The 24,230-nt window shown below is 44.5% G+C and overlaps 1 protein-coding gene across 8 annotated transcripts in view; it reads right to left on the bottom strand.

Annotated features, from left to right (window-relative positions):
- Positions 1–23,707, bottom strand: part of KIAA0232 (KIAA0232 ortholog) — an 89,303-nt gene extending 65,596 nt beyond the window's left edge. For 4 of the 8 annotated variants that reach the window (XM_036853089.1, XM_036853090.1, XM_036853091.1 and 1 more), the window contains exon 1: positions 23,543–23,703. The gene's annotated coding sequence lies outside the window, so the exon portion shown is untranslated. Of the gene's footprint in view, positions 1–23,542 lie in introns of all 8 variants that reach the window. The other 4 variants (XR_005019996.1, XM_036853092.1, XM_036853093.1 and 1 more) reach the window with 2 other exon arrangements.
- Between the last annotated feature and the right edge of the window lie 523 nt (positions 23,708–24,230).

The raw sequence follows: 24,230 nt of genomic DNA, 5'->3' as shown, positions 1-24,230 counted from the left end.
GCAGTGGAGTTGGGTCCTGCCCCATCTCCTCTAAGAAGCCTTCTCTACGTAAGGCCAGGCCGCACCGCTCTCTCCCTGCGACACTGAGGGCTCTTGCTGTCCTCATCACCCTCGCCTTCCAATGACCTCCATTCACACGATTCTCCAACTGCCTCCCTGTGTGTGGGTCCCCTCAAATGAGGCTGAAAGGTCTTTCAGGGCCAAATTGTGACATACTCCAGGTACTATTTAGCAGAATGCTTAGGCCCTGGCAGGTGATCAAAACTGTGTCTAGCCAAATACTTTCCAAATCTAATGGGGGGAATGAACTCTGAAGGAGAAAGTTTGGGAAATAAAACAATATTCATAACACCAGCACAGGGCGGGGAGGGTTGGGGAGGGACTCAACTCTAGTCAAGTTCTAAACCCCCCGGAAGGGAGTAACCCTCTAACCCAGGGCTCTCACTCATTCTCTCACCACCCACACACCTACTGGAGGCTTACTGTGTACCAGGCAGTGTGCACGGTGTTAGTGACACACAGACAGCGACCCTCGGGGTTTTTCCTTCGGTGTCACCACCCTGAATTAGTGGGCTTTGGTCTTCATCCTTAGGTAACCAATTTGGACTTCCCACTGAAACCCACTGCCCTCCCTTTGACCTGGTATGGTACTTCTGCAAATTATGCCTTCACTCTATTTTTAACTGGCCCTTTTTCACTACAAATTTCATCAAAAAATGGTTAAAATGCTCAGTATTCATCAAAGGCCTACATTACCTGCAACTATCTTTTCATAATTCTTCAATTTGGGTGTCCACAGGATTTTCACATAAAGAAAAGCCTTTGAAGGGGAAAGGTAAAGGGTATAAGATAGAAATAGAAAAAAGATCATAGAAAAGAAAATAGATGTCTGAAATAGTAAGACTCTGGCTTTTATATTCTACTACTCTCACAAATTTCCTAAATAATATTTGCCAAGCAAACCAGAGTGTGCACTCATACAATGAGATAGTTATACACACAATCTTTGCCTGTTAGTTTCAGATCTCAGTGCAATTTGGAACACAAGGTATTGCTTTTCTCTTTAAGTAGGTGGCCTGGCTCCAGAGCCAATTTATGGCCAGAAGAGAAAATCCACAGAGAATCTATAACCTAACCTACAGCCCCATCACTGAAGACAGGACCAAGGGCTAAAAGCTGGTCATGTACACCTGTTCAGCCACATAACTGGAAAACTATATGGAAATGGACAATCAGACCTACAGTCTCTTCCCCATCTAGAAGTGTGTCAAGTCCTAGGAAATGAATAAGGCTCCATTTTAAAATAACGTAATCAATAAATCTAGTGTGGGACATGAGTTCCTTCTGTGCAAATAGGAAGAATTGAATAACAGATTAAGAAATTCCATTTTTACTACAGGTTATCAGAAATGAACTGGTAAGTGTATATTCCCCAGTGACAAATAAAATGAATTTTTTTCATAAATGTGGGATTGTTCTTATAGATAAGACTACTACTTGATAGTAACAGGAACTAGCAGGTGTCTTAATAAATTGCAGGCATGTAACAGACCTGGGTCAATATCTATGTTTAAAAGATAAGGAAGAAAAAAGGAAGAACCAACTATATTAAGATAAAGTATAGGTGAAAGCACTCAGTTCTACATAAGAATCAGAAGTACTAAACAGACTTCCATTAAAGCAAAACAAATGAGATGTAGATCAAGCGTGTAATGAGAATGAATAAAAGGGAAGAGCTTTCCATCCAGCTTGGATGAATTCCCCTCTACTGACCGTGCTGTTGTCAAATGCTTACAGAAATGAAAGTTTGGATCAGCCTCTATGTTCTTATAGTTTTAACTGGGCTGAATATTAAGGAGATGAACTGCTTATGTAAAGTAACGTTGCTTTATTTCTAACTTTTACTTGACTGGCAGTTATTTGCTGATTCATACTCATCTGTTAATATTTCTGGTTTGAAAAGCTGAACTGCTTTTCAAAGGTTATAATTTCTTTGCAGGTTATCACAGTACAGTAACCAATGGGGTGTTTAGTTCAAGATCTATTAGATGTCAGAATTCTTTAGCAGGGCTACAAAACGATAGTTTTTATGCCTTCAAAAAAGTTCTATGGAGATTTTTTAAAATGCCCTTTTTTCCCTAAAAGGGGAAGACTTCACGTCACACAGTTTACAGGATAAAAAAACACGCATGAAGCCATTTGGGTCAAAAGGGAGGGGGAAACGTATACACTTACATCTGAAATAAAGAAATAGTGTAAAAGATTACAAACCAGCTACCAAACAAAATCCCAAAATCAAAACATAGTTCACTATTATGAAATTCTAGAAAGCTTTTAGAAAAATTGTTGGAAAAGTGATGGAACAACTAAATTTTAGAAACCTAAAAACTTCAATTAGGAGAAACTTAAATTGACCTTCACTCTAAGAAATGCAAATTTTCACAAGCCCAAAGCAAGTTTATTTGGAAACAAAAAATTAAAACAAGTAGATTTTTAGAATTGTTGAAAATGCAAAAAGCTCTAACATGATGAAACCCATTTCATCAAGGATGAAACATTTTATCAAGTAAAATACTAGATCATTGTGTACTAAAATAATTTTTCAAAGTGATACTGTTGCTTGTCAAAATGTCTGTGCACAAAAATTTTACAGCTTTCAACTTCTCATCTCAAAACTACAAAGTGATCTATCTTCTGAGTTTCAATGAGTGGGGGAAAAAAATGGCCTGAAATTCTACAACTCACTGGTAAGACAATGGGTCAATTCTTTTTTGTAGTTACTATTAAAAGCCATAATCTAAGTAATACATATTACAATTCTCTAAAACGAACTTAGGTAATAAGCAACTGGTGATGTTTTAGTATCTGTTAATAAGAGATATCTAATTCAGTATAAAAATTTTATATGGATTATCTGACTCATATCCAACTAGTTATAAATTTTAAAGAATCAGAATAAAATTCTCTTTGATTTTGCAAAAAGATATATATTTGAGAACTCAAAATATGTTCAAAGTACATATTTTCATTTTACATCCATTATTCATTCAATACATGCTTCAAAGATTAAATCAAGTTTTTAGATGTGACTTGTTTTTAGCTTTAAAAATGATCTTTTTTTTTTTAGCTTTAAAAATGATCTTTTTTTTTAAACTTTTTATTTTATATTGGAGTATAGCCGATTAACAATGTTGTGATAGTTTCAGGTGCACAGCAAAGGGACTCAGCCACACATATACACGTATCCATTCTCCCCCAGACTCCCCTCCCCTCCAGGCTGCAGAGTTGAGCAGAGTTCCCCGTGCTCTACAGTAAGTCCTCGCTGGTTATCCATTTTAAATACAGCAGCTCGTACCTGTTGATCCCAAACTCCCTGACTATCCCTCCCCTATCCTCCCCCACCCCCAACCTTAAGTTCCTTCTCTAAGTCTGTGAGTCTGTTTTGTAAATAGCTCTACTTGTAACATTTCTTTTTAGATTCCCCATTATCGTACCGTATTTCTCCTTCTCTGTCTGACTTACTTCACTCAGTATGACAATCTCTAGGTCCATCCATGTTGCTGCAAATGGCATTATTTCACTCTTTTTAATGGCTGAGTAATATCTCATTGTGTTTATACACCACTAGATGTGACTCTTAACATAACAATATCATAGCCCCTAGGAAGCTATTTAAATGAACAGTGTCATCATTTAAAAGATAACCTGCTACAGTTTCCCCAAGGTATACTCCAGGTGATATAAAAATGTATTACTTTTGTTATAGAACTTCTTCTTTTTGCATAAATTCGGGAAATACCAGAGCTGAAACAAAAGGTTTGTTTATTTTAGGACATCTTGAAACTTTTAATATGGTAATGTGCCTGTGGAACCTCCCTGAAGGAAGCAAAGTAGACAGCATTTTCCATACTTGTTAAGGATCCTTTCTGTGTTCCTCAGAATACGCTTTGGTAAACATAATCTTCTAACCAGAAAGAATTAACATTTTCTCTAAGGCCCACATTATAAGCAAGACATAGATCACCTAGGGTCCTTACAGTCTCAATTTCCCAGGGTTGAAAAGTTAAACTGAAAATATAATTTTAGGAATTATAGCTCATTAAGTACATCCTTCTCCTTTTCTTTAAATAATCTGCATAAATTGTACTGTTCTATACAGTAAAATCAATCAGTACTCCATTTTTTAATAGTATCAGAAACTTCCAGAATCTCCCTTTTCCCCTGGGCATGCCTCATCCTCATTTATTATCTTTGATTACATACACCTGGAGGCTCTTGACTCCTCAATGCGTTCTCTGCCGCACTGCAAGGGCAGGGTCCACTGTGACCTACCTACCTACATGACATGCGCAGCAGGCAAGGGAGGCACCCGAATATTATGCGGGTGCCTACAGCCACTGAAATGGTCTTGGGTTGTTCCTATTTCACAGAACAACCAAGCTATTTTGTAGTGGATCAAGACAGACATCTGACAACAGGATGTTCATAGCAGAGCCACCACCAAGAGTGAATCCAACTGACCAGTGGATCTACAATGGAGGAAAGAGGCTGGCGCTCAGAGGGCACACTCCTGGGGCTGGTGGAGACACAAGCTAAACGTGAAATACCTGTATTTAACAAACTTTTGCTGGATGTCAGGCACAGTTGCTAAAAAATTTAGAAATGCAACCAAATTTAAGTGTACTTTGAGGCATTCCTGAATCGGAAACATGCTGAGAAGCCCTACTACACTTGGAGCCCAAGTGACTACTTATGTATGGAATTCTCCCTAGATCAATGAAACAGACATATTCTTCGAACCTAAAATGTAAGTACTTTAAAGACAGGTTAGGGCTTCCCTGGTGGCGCAGTGGTTAAGAATCCGCCTACCAATGCAGGGGACATGGGTTTGAGCCCTGGTTGGGGAAGATCCCACATGCTGCGGAGCAACTAAGCCCGTGCGCCACAACTACTGAGCCTGCGCACTATAGCCTGTGAGCTGCAACTACTGAAGCCCGTGTGCCTAGAGCCCATGCTCTGCAACAAGAGAAGCTGCGCACCGCAACAAAGAGTAGCCCCCCTCGCCGCAACCAGAGAAAGCCGCGCACAACAACAAAGAACCAAAGCAGCCAACAGTAAATTTAAAAAAAAAAAAAAAAAAAGACAGGTTAACAATGTAACATTCCTGAAAAATATATTTAAAATACTGTACTCAGCAAAGTATGACACTCAACAAAGGTGATACATTTGAGATTGGAATTTTACACTAATTAAAACTCTTCCCCTCAAAAAACAGACTAAAATGACTATCTGTAGAGCCCAATACAGGTCAAAACTCTTTAAAACTTCACAGATATGTTCAAATCATAAGTATTACGTTACAAAGGTGAATGTAAAGGAAGGAAAAAATTAGCAGAAATATTACGCAGCATGTTTCAGAAAGGCATATAAACAAAGATGCAAGAAAAATAGTTAACTATCCAAACACTAAACAAAAACATCAACTTTCAAACAACTCATGTCAAATATGAAATTGATTATTCCTTTCTTATAGATTCTGGTCAAGTTTTCTGTCATGTGAACTAGCTGATTTGGGGGTTAGTAATGAGTATTCTACTCAGATGAATATAAAATTAAACAACTCTAATAAAAAGAGATTATCACCCCTTGAAATATTTAATAAATTAGAGTAATCTTATTCAAATGCATCTTTCAGGTGTTACCTAACTACCAGTAATTATAACTACTGGAGTGACTTTTACCTAGAGTTGTGTTATAGACCCTACGAACATTTATGTTTCAACTATTCGATGACAATGTTAAAGATCTGTGTAACTTATGCAAATATCACCACCTACAAATCAATTCTCCTACTTTGACCTCTCAGTCTAATATTTCCAACTACCCAGAGGATATTTCCATTTGAACGTAAGTTAGCTAGACCTCAATTTGTACAAGAATTGCACATACATGCAACTCATATTTTTTTTTAAGTTTTTTTTTTTATGTGGACCATTTTTTTTAAGTCTTTATTGAATGTGTTAAAATATCGCTTCTGTTTTATGTTTTGCTTTTTGGCCAGGAGGCATGTGGGATCTTAGCTCCCCGACCAGGGATCGAACCCGCATCCCCTGCACTGGAAGGCCAAGTCTTAACCACTGGACCGCCATGCACTCATGTTTAACTGTTATCCTTCCTTCAATGTTCTGTCATTCTTTCCCTGAGATAATCTCACATCTATTAATTTCATTCTTCTGCGCCTCCTACATCACCAACCTACTTCGCCTTGCTCTATACCTGAATCACCACTGTGTATCCTATTATGTTCCAGAAAAATCCCCTTTGTGTCCTTATGTCCTTGGGGGAGGGATGAAGAGGAAGCACAGCAGAGCCAACACCACCCAGGCCTCCTACAGAGCTAGCTAACTAGTGCTCTGGCATGATGGTTGCTCAGAATCATGAAACTCCGAGAAAGGGTTAACTGAAATAGAAGGATGCCTCCCCAGGGATCTGTGATCTTTACTAGAAGAGCAACTGAGGTTAGGAAGGGAGACAGTCACTATGACGGTGAATTTTAGGTGTCAACTTGACTGGGCCATGGGTGCCCAGATATTTGGTAAACGTGTTTCTGGGCTGTGTCTGTGAGGGTGTTTTCTAGGTGAGATTAGCATTTGAATCAGTAGAATAAGTAAAACAGCCCTCCCCAACGTGGGTGAGCCTCACCCAGTCCACTGAAGGCCGGAGTAGAACGGGAAGTCTGAGTAAGAAAGAATTCTCTTTCTCTCTGCCCGTCTTTGAACTGGAATACCGGTCTTCTCCCGCCTTCAGACTGAACTGGAGGTACCCCATCAGCTCTCCGGGGTCTGGACTTCTCCAGCTCCACAATCACATGAAACAGTTTCTTCTCTCCCCACCCTCCACCCCACCCCTATCCTGTTGGTTCTGCTTCTCTGGAGGACCCTGACTAACACAATCACTTAAGACAGAGTAGGCCTGTCTCTTTCATCTGTCTTCTAGAACGGAGCCTACTAGTGGTATTAACGTTCGCTTTTATTACAGGTAAAACATCTATGCACATAACGCTTTCCAGTTATAAAACACAAAAAGGTAGTAAGTACCACCCAGCCTAGAACACATTACCATTTATTTGTCCACCTCCCCACCCCGTCCCACCCCATCCCACTGCCTCCCCATCCAACAGTGGCTACTAACCTGTGTCATTTCTTTGATTGTTTTAAAAGAGAAAACTTGTCACAAATGCAGATTTGTTTAAACAATATATATTTCAGTTGTATTTATTCTTGAGCTCTGTAAAAATGGTATTATGATGTATATAATCTCCTGGGACTTCCTTTTTTTACTCAGCATATGTTTCCAAAATTCACTCATGTTGTATGCAGAAGTTTATTCACTTTTACTATTTTATAATACTCCATTGTATAAATACCATATTTCATTCAATCTCCTGTCAGTGAACATTTGAGTTGTTTCCAATTGCTATTATAAACACAACAGCTATGAACAGTCTGGTATACGGCTTTTGGTACACATTTTCCTGAGGATATATACCCAAAAGTGGGACTGTCAAGTTACAGGATATACAAATGCTGAACTTTGCAACATAAAGTAAAATTATTTCCCAAAGAGGTCATACCAGTACTGCACTCCAATCAGCAATGTATGTAAGTTATCCCTTAATCTACATCCTCTCTAATACATGGTACTCAGAGACATGAATTTTTGTCACTGTAGTGAATGTAAAAAAAGAAAAATACCTCATGGAGATTTAATTTGCATTTCCCTTATCATTAGTGACAAGCAGCTTTTCATATACTTATTGGCTATGATTCCTCTTATCTGAACTACTTGTGCACAGTTTTTTTTTTTTTGTTTTTGTTTTTTTAATTTTATTTATTTATTTATGGCTGTGTTGGGTCTTCGTTTCTGTGCGAGGGCTTTCTCTAGTTGCAGCAAGGGGGGGCCACTCTTCATCGCGGTGCGCAGGCCTCTCACTGTCGCGGCCTCTCTTGTTGCGGAGCACAGGCTCCAGACGCGCAGGCTCAGTAATTGTGGTGCACGGGCCTAGCTGCTCTGCAGCATGTGGGATCTTCCCAGACCAGGGCTCGAACTCGTGTCCCCTGCATCAGCAGGCAGACTCTCAACCACTGCGCCACCAGGGAAGCCCTGTGCACAGTTTTTACTCATTTTTCTGTTGAACTGTTCCTTTTTTGTGGCCTTCTAGAAGTTCTTCATATAATGGACGCTAATCCCTCACCAGTTATATATGCCAGAAGTATTTTTCCCAGTGTGTGGCTCATCATTTCCTTTACGCTATCCTTTGATAAAAAATTCTAACTTTAATACGCTGAGTTTATCAACCTTCCCTTTTTTATGGCTGGCACTGTTCGTGCCTTAAAGACTTTGCTACTCAAAGAGTGGTGCATGCACCAGCTGCATCAGCATTCCCTGGGAGCTTGTTAGAGATGCAGACTCTGGGACTTCCCTGATGGCGCAGTGGACTGCGCTCCCAATGCAGGGGGCCCGGGTTCGATCCCTGGTCAGGGAACTAGATCCCACGTGCATGCCGCAACTAAGAGTTCACATGCCACGACTAAGGAGCCCACCTGCCTCAACTAAGACCCGGTGCAACCAAATAAATAAAGAAAAAGATTAAAAAAAAGAAATGCAGACTCCAAGACGTCACTCCAGATCCACTGCATCAGAATCTGCATTTTACCACGTCCCCCAGATAACACATATACTTTAAAGTTTAAATACACTGTCTTCAGATATCCTTCCTTACCTCAAGATCGGAAAGATACTTGTCTGCATTTTCTTCTGAAGTATTCAAGTTTCTCTTCTCACATTTGTGGCAGACTGCAATACTATTGTTCCCAACTATCCTTTTCCTTCCCTTATCCATCCCTTTACCCAGCAGGTCTCTACTGTCACCACGGGACAGACCGGCAGTACCTCCCTGAAGCCTCAGTACATGCCCCTGCACCGCTCCCTGTGACTGGTCAGACATAACATACACCAGGTCCAAAAAGATGCTTTAAAAGTGATCATGGGATTCAGCCTGGCCTCTTCTGGTATCACAGAACAGCATGGGCCCCAGAATGAGAAGACACCTAATACAGAGCCACAGCAGCCAGTATGTGATGTGAAACAGGAAGAAATGTTTGATGTTTAAGTCACTGAGATTTGGGGTTTTGGTCATCAAAGTACAACCTTGTAAAATCTAATAGAATATTCAAGTCCTTAACCCATCCACAAGTTACCTATATCTAGAATTAGTGAAGTGAAATTGTGAAGAAGGCATCTAATTTCATTTTTTCTACAAGGAAAAGCAACTACCCAGCATCACTTACGGATCAGCCCTCCACCCCAATCTGCAGCACCGCTTCTCTCCCGGATCAAAGTTCCACATAATCACAGGTCTTGTGCTCAGTATACTCATCCCACGCCAACACCATGCTGTCTTCATCACTAGACCTTCCCATGAAGTTGCGAGATTTTTCTCCAGAGGTGTCTTCCCAATCTTGGCCCCTCGCTCTTTCTTATAATTTTAGAATCAGCCATCACATTCTATGAGAAACCCTACTGGGATTTTAATTGGAAATGCATTACATATACAGGTCAATCTGAGGAGAACTGACTGCTTTACAGTACTGAGCAAGGCCCATTTCTCCATTGAACTGGATCTCCTTTTATGTCCTTCAAACAAGTTTTAATTTTCAACACGCAGACCGTGGCTATTAGATTTATTCCCAGATACTAGGTTACAGATTCTCTTAGGTGTTCTACACAATCACTGTCTGCGTATGACGACAGCTTTGTGTTCCCAGCATTCCAATCCCATTAACGCTGTTCTCTCTGTGTGTGGGCTGGTGCTCAGGAGCACGATGAAGAGAAGAAGTATCAGTGGGGCATCCTTTGTCTTCTATGAGATTATACAGGAAATGTTTCCACACTTCCTCACTAAGACGGATGTCTCTCTAAGTTTTCTGTAGACATTCTTTATTAGTTAAGAACATTTCCTTCTACTTGACATTTGCTAAGATCACAAATACAGCTCAGTCACCTATATCTAGAATTAGTGGACAAAGACACTTTCTTCCTTATAAGCGTGGTTTTCTTCCAGCAACAGCAGAAGCAGCTTACGTTTACTGAATCCTTACTATCTACGTGTTCCCTTTTTACAGATGATGAAACTGAAACTTAGGAAATTAATTTCCCCAAACAGCAAGAAAAGAGGAAGAGTTCGGATTTGAAAGCAGACTGAGCTAACGCCAGGGTCAAGCTCTTCACCACCACAGACCATCTGATAACAACTCGCAACAACCCAGAAGGATCCTTCTGGCCCCAAAGGGGATGACTTTAGCAGCAATGTTCTCATCTAACTCTGGCTTTCCAGGAATTACACTTTGCTCTAATGGAGTCCAATACGACCACGGATTCTGTAAAGGGTCCTTCAAATCATCAAAGCAGGACAAATCAACAGGGGAAAGAGAGCAGTAGCATAAAATGAGATAAGAATTTAAATTCACATTAAATACGTTTCACATTTTTGAGAATGAGCTATTGCTCTGAGGACCTCAATGTCACTGATAAATACTTGAAAACAGGCAGACAGATGGCTAAAGAAAACCAAGGAAGTCTCAACCACACCAAGAAAATAGCAGGTTAGCATCGATACCATGTGAAATAATGTAAGTTTAAGGAAACCAGTGTGTCTAACCTGGGACAGGAAAGCTTACTGTGCACTGTGACCCCGTTCACCGCGCGAGCCCACCCCTGCCACACATACATACATATTACACACACAGTGGGGGGGTGAGGGGAGTCACAGACACAGGGCACAGACTTATCCCGTATTTCTCCAGAAGCCTAACCAATGAATCAAATCAAATCAATCAAAAATTTTCTAAGAAAAATACTGTCCAACTGTGGCAGACACTGTGACGTACCAGCCAGACCCGCAACTGAAGGACACGTTGCCAGCTGCTGGGAGTGCTGTGCCAGCTCCTCAGGGACTGCCTCAGCGGCAGGGAGCTGTCCCTTCCAGCGTCCTGACCCTTCCCAGGACTGCCCCACATCTGATGACTGTCAAGAGTACACAGGTCCAACCTGGAGCAACTCTGAAGGGCTGTTCTACCTCCACAGCTCCCCATGGGGGGCGCCAAGGCTGTGACTGGGCCTGCAAAGCAGCCCAGCTTCTCCCTTCCTTCTGCAGGTTCTGCAGCTGTGGCCCCCAGGCGTACTTCTCTTTTTTTTCTTTTTTTAATATCTACTTATTTATTTGGCTGCGCCGGGTCTTAGTTGCAGCACACGGGATCTTCGACCTTCATTGCGGCATTTGGGTTCTTTAGTTGCGGCGTGCGGGATCATTTAGTTGCGGCATGTGGGATCTAGTTCCCTGACCAGGGATCAAACCCAGGCCCCCTGCGTTGGCAGCACAGAACCTTAGCCACTGGACCACCAGGGAAGTCCCTCCCAGGGGTACTTCCTAATCAACATTCTGCATGCTAAACTGTCTGCAGCTGCTTTCCAGAGAACCCACCTACCAAAGAACTCATAAAGGAACCAACTGCCCCATCAGATTCACGACCCCTTTAATCATAGTTAAATATCAGAAACAACCACCATTTGGTGTATGTTTACTTTGTGCAAGACACAGTGGGGGACACAAGGCAGCTTAACCTGGAAGGTAATGGTGGCGTGTTGTCTAGTAATTTTAAAGCTAAGAGAATGTGATTTCAGCACATGCACGAAATGATCATACTCACACATCGTTTGCTCTGCAGAAAAACCAGAATCCAGCATTCCACTCTATGAAAACTCTATGTTTTGTGTTTAAGAACATGAATATGCTTATCAAAGCTCTAGGCAACGTAATCACTTTCAATTAGTAACTCTTCTTCATTCTCTTACAAGCACTATTCATTTTCAATCTACCTCTGTTCAGGCCCTAATCCAATGACTGATGTCGTTATGAAAAGAAAATGTGGACAAAGACACACAGAGAATGTCACACGAAAACAAAGGCAAAGACTGGACTGCTGTGCCTACAAACCAAGAAATGCCAAAGACCGCCAGTAACCACCAGAAGTTAGGAGACAGACACAGAGCAGGTCCCCCCTCAGAACCTCCAGAAGGAACCAACCTTGCTGACAACATCTGGACTGCAGACTTCTGGCCTCCAGAACTGAGAAAGAATGTCTGTTGTTCTAAGCCACCTAGTTTGTGGCACTTTATTACAGCTGCGCTAGGAAACAATACAGCACCTCTGCAGCACTTCCTACCCTACCTATGATTGAAACTGCATTTATTCTCCCACAACTTTTTTTTTTTAAATTTATTTATTTATTTTATTTATGGCTGTGTTGGGTCCCCGTTTCTGTGCGAGGGTCCTCTCTAGTTGTGGTGAGCGGGGGGCCACCCCTCATCGCGGTGCGCGGGCCTCCCACCATCCCGGCCCCTCCCGTTGCGGAGCACAGGCTCCAGACACGCAGGCTCAGCAATTGTGGCTCACGGGCCCAGCCGCTCCGCAGCATGCGGGATCCTCCCAGACCAGGGCCCGAACCCGCGTCCCCCGCATTGGCAGGCAGACTCTCAACCACTGCGCCACCAGGGAAGCCCTATTCTCCCACAACTTTTATCTTGGTAAAAAGTATATAGGGATGTGACAGTGGGGCGCATCGGAAGCATGCCATCTTCACGTTCAGAGACAGGTTTGCTAATCTAGTGTTGTGCAAACATTTCTCAAAGTAGCAGAACCCAGTACCATATCTGAGACAGGCTGAAGGGGCACAGGTGAGGGGAGGGGGGGCCTGGCCAAACACGCCTCCCCGTCGCCCCACCCTCTGCCTCATGCCCTAAGTACCTGGGCTCTCTAGAATTCTTTTATTCATCCGTTCATTCAATAAATCTTTGAGCACCTACTTTGTGCAGACACTGCTTTCACAGCATGAACAAACACTGAGCTAAACCAAACGTCCTCATCTTACGGATTAAGAAACTTAAACGTGTATTCGGGGTCCCAGGTGAGTCAAGCCCAGGGCCACTGTGGGCCTAGGTCCGAAACTGGTGCCCTTTCCATCACACCATCCGCCCCTCATCTAACCTGCAGCCTTGCCATCATATGATTGTACAGAATCAAAGCCACGCCTTTTTGCTTTGCACTTAGCAGATCCTTTTAATCAGCTCCTGGCTTGGCCACTACTGCTCGCTGTCCCCACAGGCCCGGAGGCCTCTTGAGAAGCTGACAGACCTGACTCCCGAGCCAGAGAGAGAGGGAGGCCAGCCCTGCCGCACCGCAGCCAGTGCAGACTGCAGGGCACTACCTGAGCCTTTCCAAGGTGGTCGCCAGCCTGCCCTGGCAAGGCCCAAGTAAGTTCCACTCAGAGGAGCTGCGGGTTCCATGACAGCTTCTATCGCGTGGCTAGTGAAAAAACTTGGAAACACTGTTCTTAGATGTGCAAGTGTGTTTTTGGAAACAGGAGAATGAAATGCAGGGGGAAAAAGTATAAGATCTAAGGGCAAAAACATGTGCCTGACACACATACCAACACAGTAAAAAGAAGCCCCTGAGCGGCACCGGAAGGTCCTCAGACGGCCTGTTGCCAGTGAAGGGCCAAGCCTGTTCCTCAGCTCTGGAGCCCTGTGCGCTGGCTCAGGCCAGAAGTGGACTGGGGCCGGGGGCGGGCAGGGAGGGGACGCGTGCCAAATCATGTGACTACCACAACAGAACAAGCTGCGTGTCAACCAGAAAACCCAATTACAGGTCTAGATAATGGATGGCCACTCCAGTGGCTAGGTCCACTCCCCGGCTTAGAACTGGGAAAAGGAAGGTAAGAAATTCTCACAGTCGTTTCATCTAGGGAAGGTTGCAAGATGAAAGAAAGCCCTGAGAGCGAGGCTTTGAAGGTCACAGCCACTTGCCTGCATTAACTGCGTCCAATCTTCTAAATGTGTGCTTCTTCCTACTGTGTGGCTGCATCCACAGAGAGGCTACATTATAACTCTGGTTGAAAAGGCTGCATTCTTGTCCTGATGAGACTCACTTAAAAAACAAAAACAAAACAGTATAGGGAAAGATCCCACTCTACAGACCACCTCCAAGACTTGTTGACTCCTAAAGCCACGGCCGTCGGTCACACGGTGGCAGGCCTAGCTGCTCTCTGGTACTTTTCTTTCGCTCAAGCTCTAGAGACCACAACTGTTACCACCCTCACTGCGCCGCCCTCTCGGCCCTTCCTCTACGGGGCCCTCCTCTTCCCCAGCTCTCCGCCCAGGCCTCACACTTCTCTGTTTACATTCACTTCCTCCTTTGAAGCCATCCAATAGCAAAACCTGAGTCACGCCAATGTAATTTAAAAGTTTCTAGCAGCCATGTTAAAAAAGAAAAACAGATGAAATTAATTTTCATAATATACTTTAACTCAATAGACCCAAAATATTATCACTCCAAATATAATCAAGGTAAAAGATCATTAATGAGCTATTTTACATTCTTTTTTCCCATACTAAGTCTTTGAAATCTGGTGTGTATGTGACACTTACAGAACATCTCGAGTCAAACTAGCCTCATCTCACATGCTCAGAAGCCGCACGTGGCTCATGGCTACCTTACCGAACAGCACAGGCCTAGCTGATCTCCACTCCCATGATTGTAATCTCTACATCTGCGTAGAGATTACTCCAAACTTTCTCTCACCTCCGTTTCTCTCTCATGAACCCAAAACTTACAGAGCCATCAAGCTACTAGACGGTGTCTGAGTGGCATCTCAACTTACAGCATCTCTTAAAAAACACAAACGAAAACCCACAAATTCTTACCACCACCATCCTTGCCATGACCTTCCCAGTGTCAGTCAAGGGCAACTCTGTGCTTCCACTGCTCAAGTCAAAAGCTCTGGCACCATCCTTGACTCCTCCTGTTTCTCTCACATTCCGTATCCAACCCTTCAGCGAATCCTCTCCGTTCCACCTTCATAACGATGCACGATCGGGGTCTTCCACTTGCTCTGCCCTCGCCCTGAATAATGCTCTGCTCCTCAGACAGCCCCACACCTTTCTCCCTATTCCCCTCAGGTCTCAGCTCAAGTATCCTCTTACCAGAGAGCCCTTTCCTGCCCACCCTAAACACACAACATCCCTCTGGCCTACTTCATTTTCCCTCTTAGCACGCATTTGCACTTGATCCGTGTACCCATCTGCTTGCTTCCCCCCAACCCGCCCCAGCACTGAATGGTGTGGTGGCCACAGGCAGCCCCTCGAGACAGCCTGCCGTGGGGAGCCCAGCTGACTGAGAGCCTCCAGTTGCTACACGGTCACCACGGCAAAGACATCAGGCCACGTGTCCTTCAGGCTGCTCCCAGCGATGCTGACCAGCAGGGGGTATAGACCTGACCTGCCGAGCAGCCAGCAGCCTGGCCAAGACTGTCTCCAAACTGCCCTGGCCTGAGGCTGCTCTGGCCTGCCCTCCCCCATCTCTCCTCCCAGAGGATCACACCTGCACGGAAGGGAAGCCGATGGCTCTTCCCAGCACTCCTGCTCCCTCCCTCCCCGTGTAAGTCTCCGGCATGCCTAACCATCTTGGCATCTAGGCATAGGACACTGTGAGCAGACAAGCACCGTGTGAACCAATGAATCTCTAGGAAGAGCCGGGCAGTGGAAGTTGCAAAGATAGAAGCTGGGGCTCCTGCTCTGCCATGTACTACGTGTAACCTTAGGGAAGTTTCTTGAGACCTCTGAGCTGCAGCTTCATCATCTGTAAAATGGAGATAATACCTCCTCTCTCAAGAGCTGTCAGAAGGATTAAAGGAAACAGTTTACCTAAGGTCCCTAACAAAAGGCCTCACATGTAGGAAGTGCTTTAACAAGTGTGAGCTCATTCTCCTCCTTACCCGTGTTCTAATAGCTACTTCTAAGAACCCCTTACCTTTCCCCTTCACCACAAACTGACCACTTTTAAACTAAATAACGCCCCAAATAACCCTAAATACCCGCAGGACTACTTCAGAAAAGAAAATACCCAGCCTAATGTCTAAAATTATAAAAACTAATAAAGCTGCCAAGAAAATTTTCCATATGATCAATGATAATTTAGAGAAGTTAGAAATCTGTTCATCAGTTTTTGTTTTGTTTTGTTTTAGGCTGCCTAGGTTAAGGAGGTTTCTCACAAAAGTTCACCAAAACATTATGTATAAAAATGCTGGGCTTCCCTGGTGGCGCAGTGGTTGAGAGTCTGCCTGCCAATGCAGGGGACACGGGTTCGAGCCCTGGTCTGGGAGGATCCCACGTGCCGCGGAGCGACTGGGCCCGTGAGCCACAATTACTGAGCCTGCGCGTCTGGAGCCTGTGCTCCGCGACAAGAGAGGCCGCGATAGTGAGAGGCCCGCGCACCGCGATGAAGAGTGGCCCCCGCTTGCCACAACTGGAGAAAGCCCTCGCACAGAAACGAAGATCCAACACAGCCATAAATAAATAAATAAATAAAATTTTTAAAAAAAATGTTTACTTTGTTACAATAACAACATGGACACCCACTCCATCAACTAATCAAATAAATTCTAGTGCATTCATACCACAGAATACTGGGCACATTAAAAAAAAAACACAGTGAAGTAGATCTGTACACGAGGTAGGTCTATACATGCTGATATGGAAAGCGCTCCAAGATACAAAGTTTAGTGTTTATTTAAACGAAGAACACTCTCTACCGTGACTCCATTTTTTAGAAGTACAGGCATAATTTTTTTTCTATGACATCCGAGAAGCTTATCAGTGATTTTTCAAAATGAGTACAGGATGGGAAGGGGAGTGAAAGAGAAGACTTAATATTCATCTTAAAACTTACTGCTTTTTTAGATTTAACATGGACTTTTTAAAAAATAAATAGACTTTATAAAAGTTACTTATATTCAAAACAATGTTTTGGTAAATCATACAAAATATATTTTGATAGTTTTAAATTAAGCTTTACATCTTATAAAAACAAGAAACTGCTTCGATGGCACCAGCAAAAAACTATTAACAATACAATCAGTAATAATTATCTATGGTGGTAATCAAAGGAAGCAGTGGCAAAAACAACAACAACCAAAAAAAGGACCAAAAATGTGTCTATTCAATTTCAGCTTTTTCGTGGTGATCATTTTGTAATGCATAAAAATAACTGAATCACTATGTTGTGTAGCAAAACTCATATAATATTGTAAGTCAATTATACTTCGATAAAAAAATTTTTTTCAACTTTCTCACCATTAAAATCTTCAGGGAAGCTGCTAACAAGGAGCTAGATGTTAATCAGACACCCAAGAAAAAGCTAGTTACTGAAGAAAAGAAGTAAAGAGCTCGAATAAATCCCCAAACTGGGTAAACAATTTTGAAATAGTTATGTACTGGCTATTAAGATTCCACAGGTACTCTGGAAAACGTAATTGAGCTAGAAACAAACTCCTGGCTGAAAGGGAAAATAAATCCCTCCCCACTTTCTAACTCCTCCTGTTATTGAGGTAACAACCACATTACCAAAAAAGAAATTTGAAAACGTGCTGAGGCCCATTTCTTTACACTTATTTATCTCCATGTGTGACTGACTCATTTGACATCAGTGTGTGCTGAGTGACCACTCCCTGCGCCAGGCACCATAAAGACTACAGACACACGGTGCCTAGGCTCGCTTCCCGTCACCAGAGAACCACATACATGTACAGACGTGTACACACACACACAACCTGCATTCACAGAGCTCACATTCCTTCATCACTCTAGCTAGGAACACACACACAAAGCAACACATTCTCAAGCATTTTTGCAATCATTAATCTTCTAACTGTCCTACTGCTCTGATTTCTAATTGATACTAATTCATCCACTGGGATAGGCCTATCATCCCCAATTCTTTGGGGCAGGGTTTAAGAGAGATTTATTAGGAATATAATAATTCCTAATAATAGGAATATAATATTTCCAATGATTTTTTAAAAGCTCATAATCATCAATATAGTCAACATAAGTTAAACAGCAATTAATACATATTCTTATGTTGCTGCAAGTAGCGAATTCCATATTATGTTACAACCAGAGATACCACTTTTTAAGGTTTCTGGATACAACCTGTCCATCAGTAACACATATAAACTTAAAAACAGTACCTAAATATTTAATTAAAAGTTTCAAAATGATAGCTGTTTTCCTCCCCTAGTTTCTCCCTGTCTAGCCACAGGGCAAGACTGCTGAGCAGACAAAGGAAAAGATAGAGAACTACGGAGAAAGCCTAGTGGCAAGAAAAAGCTTTGGAGATGACTTCAAAAACAAAATTTCAACAGTCATTCCAAACACTAAATAAGAAGATTCTACTGCTTAATATATAATTACAAGATGTAAGATTAAAACGAAAGCATGTGCTTTACAGAAAAATAATGTATAGTATAACAACTGACAATCCATTTTCCACTTTCTTAAGCCACTGCAAAAAACCTGGCTCACTTACAGAAAGGTTTCCCTTCTTCAGAATAATTTAGGACCACCATCATGAATCTGCTTATGCAAAAGCTCCCTCCAACCAAATACTCCCTTTTCTGCTAATTCCCAAAACTAACGAAAGAGTGAAGATGGAGAGACCAGATGATTTTTTTTCCTTTACACAGAAGCCAGAAATAAATCTGTGAACACTGTTACAGTAACCAGCATATACAATCAATCAACATACCCTGCTAACACATATATATGGAATCTAAAAAAAAAAAAAAAAAAGGGGCTGAAGAACCTAGGGGCAGGACAGGAATAAAGACGCAGACGTAGAGAATGAACTTGAGGACATGGGGAGGGGGAAGGGTAAGCTGGGACGAAGTGAGAGTGACATGGACATATATACACTACCAAATGTAAAACAGATAGCTAGTGGGAAGTAGCCACATAGGATAGGGAGATCAGCTCAGTGCTTTGTGACCACCTAGAGGGGTGGGATAGGGAGGGTGGGAGGGAAACGCAAGAGGTAGAAAATATGAGAATATATGTATAGCTGATTCACTTTGTTATAAAGCAGAAACGAACACACCCATTGTAAAGCAATTATACTCCATAAAGATGTTTAAAAAAAAAAAAATCAACATACCCAACCACTACACCTGCTCCAACTAACAGCTAAAAGCTGCCACTTACTGGGCACTTATTACGTACTGGGCCCTGTTCTGAGTATGTCGTGTGGATTCATGAAGCTCTCACATAAAGCCATTCCAACCCCACTCCCCCTCTGCTAAATTCAGAGAATGCAGAGTGATTGAGTTAACTCAATCAAGGATTTAAATCAACAAGTACTATGTGAAAGACTACATTACACACTAGAGGGAATCAGCAATGGATAAGATTTTCCTCTCTTCCCTTAACGAGTCTGTAATCCATGTAAAGAATAAACTAAAAAGTCAAAAAGAAAAAATAGCTGAGTGGAAGTATCATCAAGCCCTGTGTAGGAGAATAATGAAGAGTTAATTCTGAAAATCAGGGGAAGCTTCTTTCATAGAAGTAGAAGCATTTAAGCCAAGCCTTCATTCAGTATTAAGGATTTTGATAAGAAGAAAAAAGCAGAAAGGACATTCAAGAGTAAAGAAGTCAGACCAACAACCATGAACGTGGCCAGAGGTCTAGTGCTGAAATACCACGTAACAAGAGAGATGCAGTAAAATATGAAGCTAAAAGTCAGAATGAGGCCAGATGGCACAGGTCTTAGAATGCTTTCCTAACCCCTTAACACTAATTCTCAACCGGCCAGGGGGTGATGCCGCCGAGGTGAGAATCTTTGTAGGAGTAAGCCTACGGACAGCACTAGGTCATAACCCCAGGCGTGACGGATTAGGGGGAAATGTCAAGAACCGCTGGTACATACCTGGGGGGCAGGGCATGATACGATTTGATTTACATATTGAATAATTCTGGGAACAGAACACAGGAGGACTAGAGAGACTAGATACAGGGAGGCCAGTCAGCAGGCCTACAGGAACAACCCCCATAAGAACCGACAAGAGCCAGGGAGGGCAGGGGCAGGGGAACTGTGGAGAAAAACAAAAAGGTTGACTGAAAAGACACATGGAGGCAGACCTGGTAAAAATCTGGTCAAGAAAAGGAAGCCTCAAAAAGTTTCCAGCCTGAGTGACAAGGAAGACGAATGTGCTGTGAAGTAGTATCATCTTATTACCTTTATCTGAACAAGGGCATGCAGTACACAAAGAATAGCCACTCTAAGTGACACCGCAAAGCAAAAATAGTACAGACAAGACTGTTCTCATTTCACAAAATAAAGAATCTGAAGTTCCAGAGAGATTTCACCGACTTGCCCATGGTGACCCAGGGGTGAGGAGATGAGCCAACACACAAACCTGAGTCTCTCGAATCCAGGTCTAATGCACTTAAAATAAGCGCCCTCAAAAGCAGTTTACTTTTTGAGTATAATAAATCTCCAAAAAAGTTTCAAACAAAAAGCGTGTAATCTGCTGAGAGTGCAATTACATTTTAAAGGTAAGGAATATTTTAAAACGTATGCTCTGATCCCCTCTCCCAAGAGACAGGGTGCAGTGACTTCAGTCAGCATTGCTGGTTCATGGACCCTGAAAGTTTCCACACACATGGGAGAGGTGGTTGTTTGTATTTTGTGTAAAAATACCACTTGGTATTTTGTGAGAGATTAAAAATAATTGAAAAGAAATATGCTAAGTATTACCCATCTTCAATATAATAAAACCTCATTCCCAGTGCTGTGGTTGGTACTGTTATTAAAACCGTTTATAATAATAATAATGTCCTCCATAAGGTGGATTACAGACTTTGACTTTATTTAGCAAACATCTGAACATTTTCATGGTTAAACCCTTGAGCAAGGTGTTGGGGATAAAATAATCACATGGTCACCACAGCCAGAGTATTACATACACAACACGTGATATAGGCAATAACGAAAGTAAAAATAGAAGATTATGACTGCAGAAATGAATAATTCACTTTGACAGGATTTCCAAAGGGCTCCAGAGAGGACATAAAATCAGATGTGGACTTTTAAAAAGTGGAGTGGGTGGAAGTGAGATGGGGTATTCCAGCCAGAGAAGAAGATATAAGAAGGGATGAAGCAGCCTGGCCTGTTCAGAGAACCAAGAGTAGTCTCATTTGGCAGGACAGTGTGGAAAGGGAACCAAGAAGACAGGTACAGTTCAGAGATGACCAGGGCCAGACTGTGAGGGGCCTTGAATGTGATGCTGCTGAGTCTGGATCCTGGCCTCCAAACAACAGGCGGTCGGTCAGTCCTTAGAAGCCTTCTGAGCCAGAGACTGACAGGATCCAATCTGGATTTAGGAAAGATGACCTGACAGCCAGGCAAAGTGCAGATAGGAAGGGATGGGGAGGAGCCTAAAAAAGCTTTAAGCCAAGAGAGGAATCTGAAGCTTTGACACACTAGCACTACCTAATATTTTCAAAGGGACTGAATGTTGGCGTAACAATTTCACATCTCCCCTCACTTGATCATTCCAACCATCCCACGAGACAGTTACCATCACTCTTCCCATTTTAGAGACGAGAAAACTGGCCCAGAGGCCATGAACTGCTCCAAGTCAAACGCTGCTGAAACAGGGAGAACCACCCAGGCTCACTACTTTCCACACAATGCAAAATAAAAACAACCCTACTGCTTTTGAAAAGTGCTACTATAAAATAAAGCACAGAGTGATCTATGGTATCATTAAAGAAGTGCTAAAAATCCATTTAATTTTCTTAAATGTTTGCAACATGTAACAAATAAGCTAATGACCCTTAAAACAGTTACAGATTTGCCTTATATTGATGCCATGGTAAAGACTGGTACTTTTCTTTAAAAACAAAACATTTGTACCTCTAATTCTACTTTCTACAAAATTAAATATTTAAGAGTCATATTCTCTCCTTCCTTCAATGTTTCAGTGGCCAAACTGGCATTTCATTGATGACACAGGCTTATGTAAAAACCGTAATATGTGTGCCCAAACTGAAGCAGTAAATATTTTTTGAATTATTAAAAATTCATTATTTATCAAGTACAGCAACTGAATATAGAACATTGCAAGACGCTTACCTACAGGTATGCAAAGGCACGATTTCAGAAATAATTTTTGTCACAAAGAAATGTCATAAAGATCCTGGGAACCATTTATGAGTGGATCAATCCGAAATAACCGATGAGAGAATATTTGACCTTCAGGCTGCAAAGTGACAGATTCCCCCCCCCCCCACTCCCCCGACCACCGCCACGTCGGATTCGAAGTCTATGAAATGGTCAAGGTGCTCTGGCCCCGGTCTTACTGCACAGGAGAAACCAACCTTAGGGATTAGGGATTTGATTGTATAGTTAGTTTTATCCACGGCATCACCTATTATCAAAACTGCTTGCCCCGATCTCTTCACCAATCTCCTACCACTGTTTTTTTTAAACAAGCAAAGACCCAGACATGTAAAGCTCAATCTTAGGAACCTGGCCGAAGTAGCCGACCTAGATATCCAAGAATCCAACCCAGATATTTATTAGCAGAAACCACATTTAGTTAAACCATTCCAAAGAACCACATGTCCCCCCACCCGCTTAATCTCCTGCACTTTGTACTAGGTGAGGTCTCCATTGCTTGTCTATGGAGGGCAAAAAGTGAAAGGTGGCGAAAGTGAAATCAAAACCGCTTCTGCCAGGATTTGGGGGGGTCCGCCACCAGCAGTTGGGCAGGCCCGTTCAACTGCGCACCGCCCGCTAAATCCTGGGGCTGCAGGCATTTCCCTCGCGACCAGCAGTTCCTCGGACGCGGAGGGGCGGAGAGCTCCGAGGGGCTGCCGGGGACGCGTGTGCTTGGAGCCGGCCCGAGCCGGCTGAGGCCCTCCCGCGCTGCGGCCGCGGGTGACTTTGCGGGCCCGTCCCTCCCGCGGGCGGCCGTAACCTTCGCCGAACCTTGCGCCTCAGGGCCCGCCCCGCCGGCAGGGCCCGCCCCGCGCGCGCAGCGCCACAGGCCCGCGCGCCCGTCCGTCCGCGCCGCCCCGCCCCGCCCCTCCCCCGCCCCTCCCCCGCCGGCGGCTTCCCTTCCCGGGCCCCTAAAGGACAATGCAGGAGGGGAGGGGGCGGAGGAACGCAGCTGGGCGAGGGCAGCGCCGCGAGCGCCCACCCGCCGGCCGGCCGGCCGCTCTGGGTGTCCCGCGGCCGCCGCACTCTGGGCGCCGCACCCCGGCCGCACGTTCGCTCCCCGCCTCGCCGCGCCTCCCCCCAGAGAACCGCTCCCAGCGCGGCGACACCCGCCCATTGTGCGGACTCATCGTCCGCCCCGTGCGCCGGCGCCCGGCTCCTGGCTCCCCAGGCCCGGGGTCCCCGGGCCGGCAGCCCACGCACGCCCGGAGCCCGGCCGGGGGCCTCGCGGAGGCCCGCGGCCCGGCGGGGCGGCCCGGCCTCCCTCAGCCCGGTCCTGGAGACCCTCGGCCGCGGTGGCGGCCCGCCCCAGCCGCCCGAGGGGCCGCGGCCCGCTCAGCCCGCCCAGCCCCCCCAGCCCACCCGCGGTACCTGCCGAGCGGCCGGGCGTCGCGGCGGCTGGCGGGGGCGCCTCCTCGCTCCGAGGGCTCCGAGCGGCTGCCGAGTGCCGGGCAGCCCTAGCCTGCGCCTTACGTAAAGCGGCGGCGGCTCCGGCGCCACTCGGCGGAGGGCAGGAGGCGGCGCACCGCGGGCCGCTCCGCTCCGTTTACCCGGCAACTGGCCCTCAGCGCCCAGCCAACGGGGCGCGCTCCATATCCTTCCGCCCCAGGAGCCGGGATTACATCAGCGCCACCGCCCCGCCCCGGCCCCGCCCCTCCGGCCGGCGCTGGGCTTCTCGGCGCGGGCGGGCGGGCGAGCGGAGGGGCCTGGAGCCTGGAGGTGGCCTGCCGCTGTCGGTGGGTTCTGGGAGTCGCCGGGAGGTTGGAGGACTAGAGGCGGGAGCCCACCCTGTGTGCGGGGCGTAGGAGCGGAGACGCCCCCTGCGGAGGGGCGAGTGGGGCTCCTGAACTCCGCCGCTGCCCCTACCCGCCTCCGGGCCGCCTCGGTCCCCGCCTTCCCGGCCACACGCTCCACCTGTCTGCGGCCCCCTCCTCGCCGCGTCCTGGGATGGCTGGAGTGGGCGGTTTAAAATACAGGCTTAAAAAAAAATTTTTTTTTTAACCCAGAAGACAAGCTAAAGAAATGTGACATGGCTCTTTTTATTAAGTAGGCAAAAATA

The sequence above is a fragment of the Balaenoptera musculus genome, chromosome 5 (genome assembly GCF_009873245.2).
Source record: "Balaenoptera musculus isolate JJ_BM4_2016_0621 chromosome 5, mBalMus1.pri.v3, whole genome shotgun sequence".
Taxonomy (NCBI): Eukaryota; Metazoa; Chordata; class Mammalia; order Artiodactyla; family Balaenopteridae; genus Balaenoptera; species Balaenoptera musculus.
This window is presented reverse-complemented; position numbering and strand designations above follow the sequence as displayed.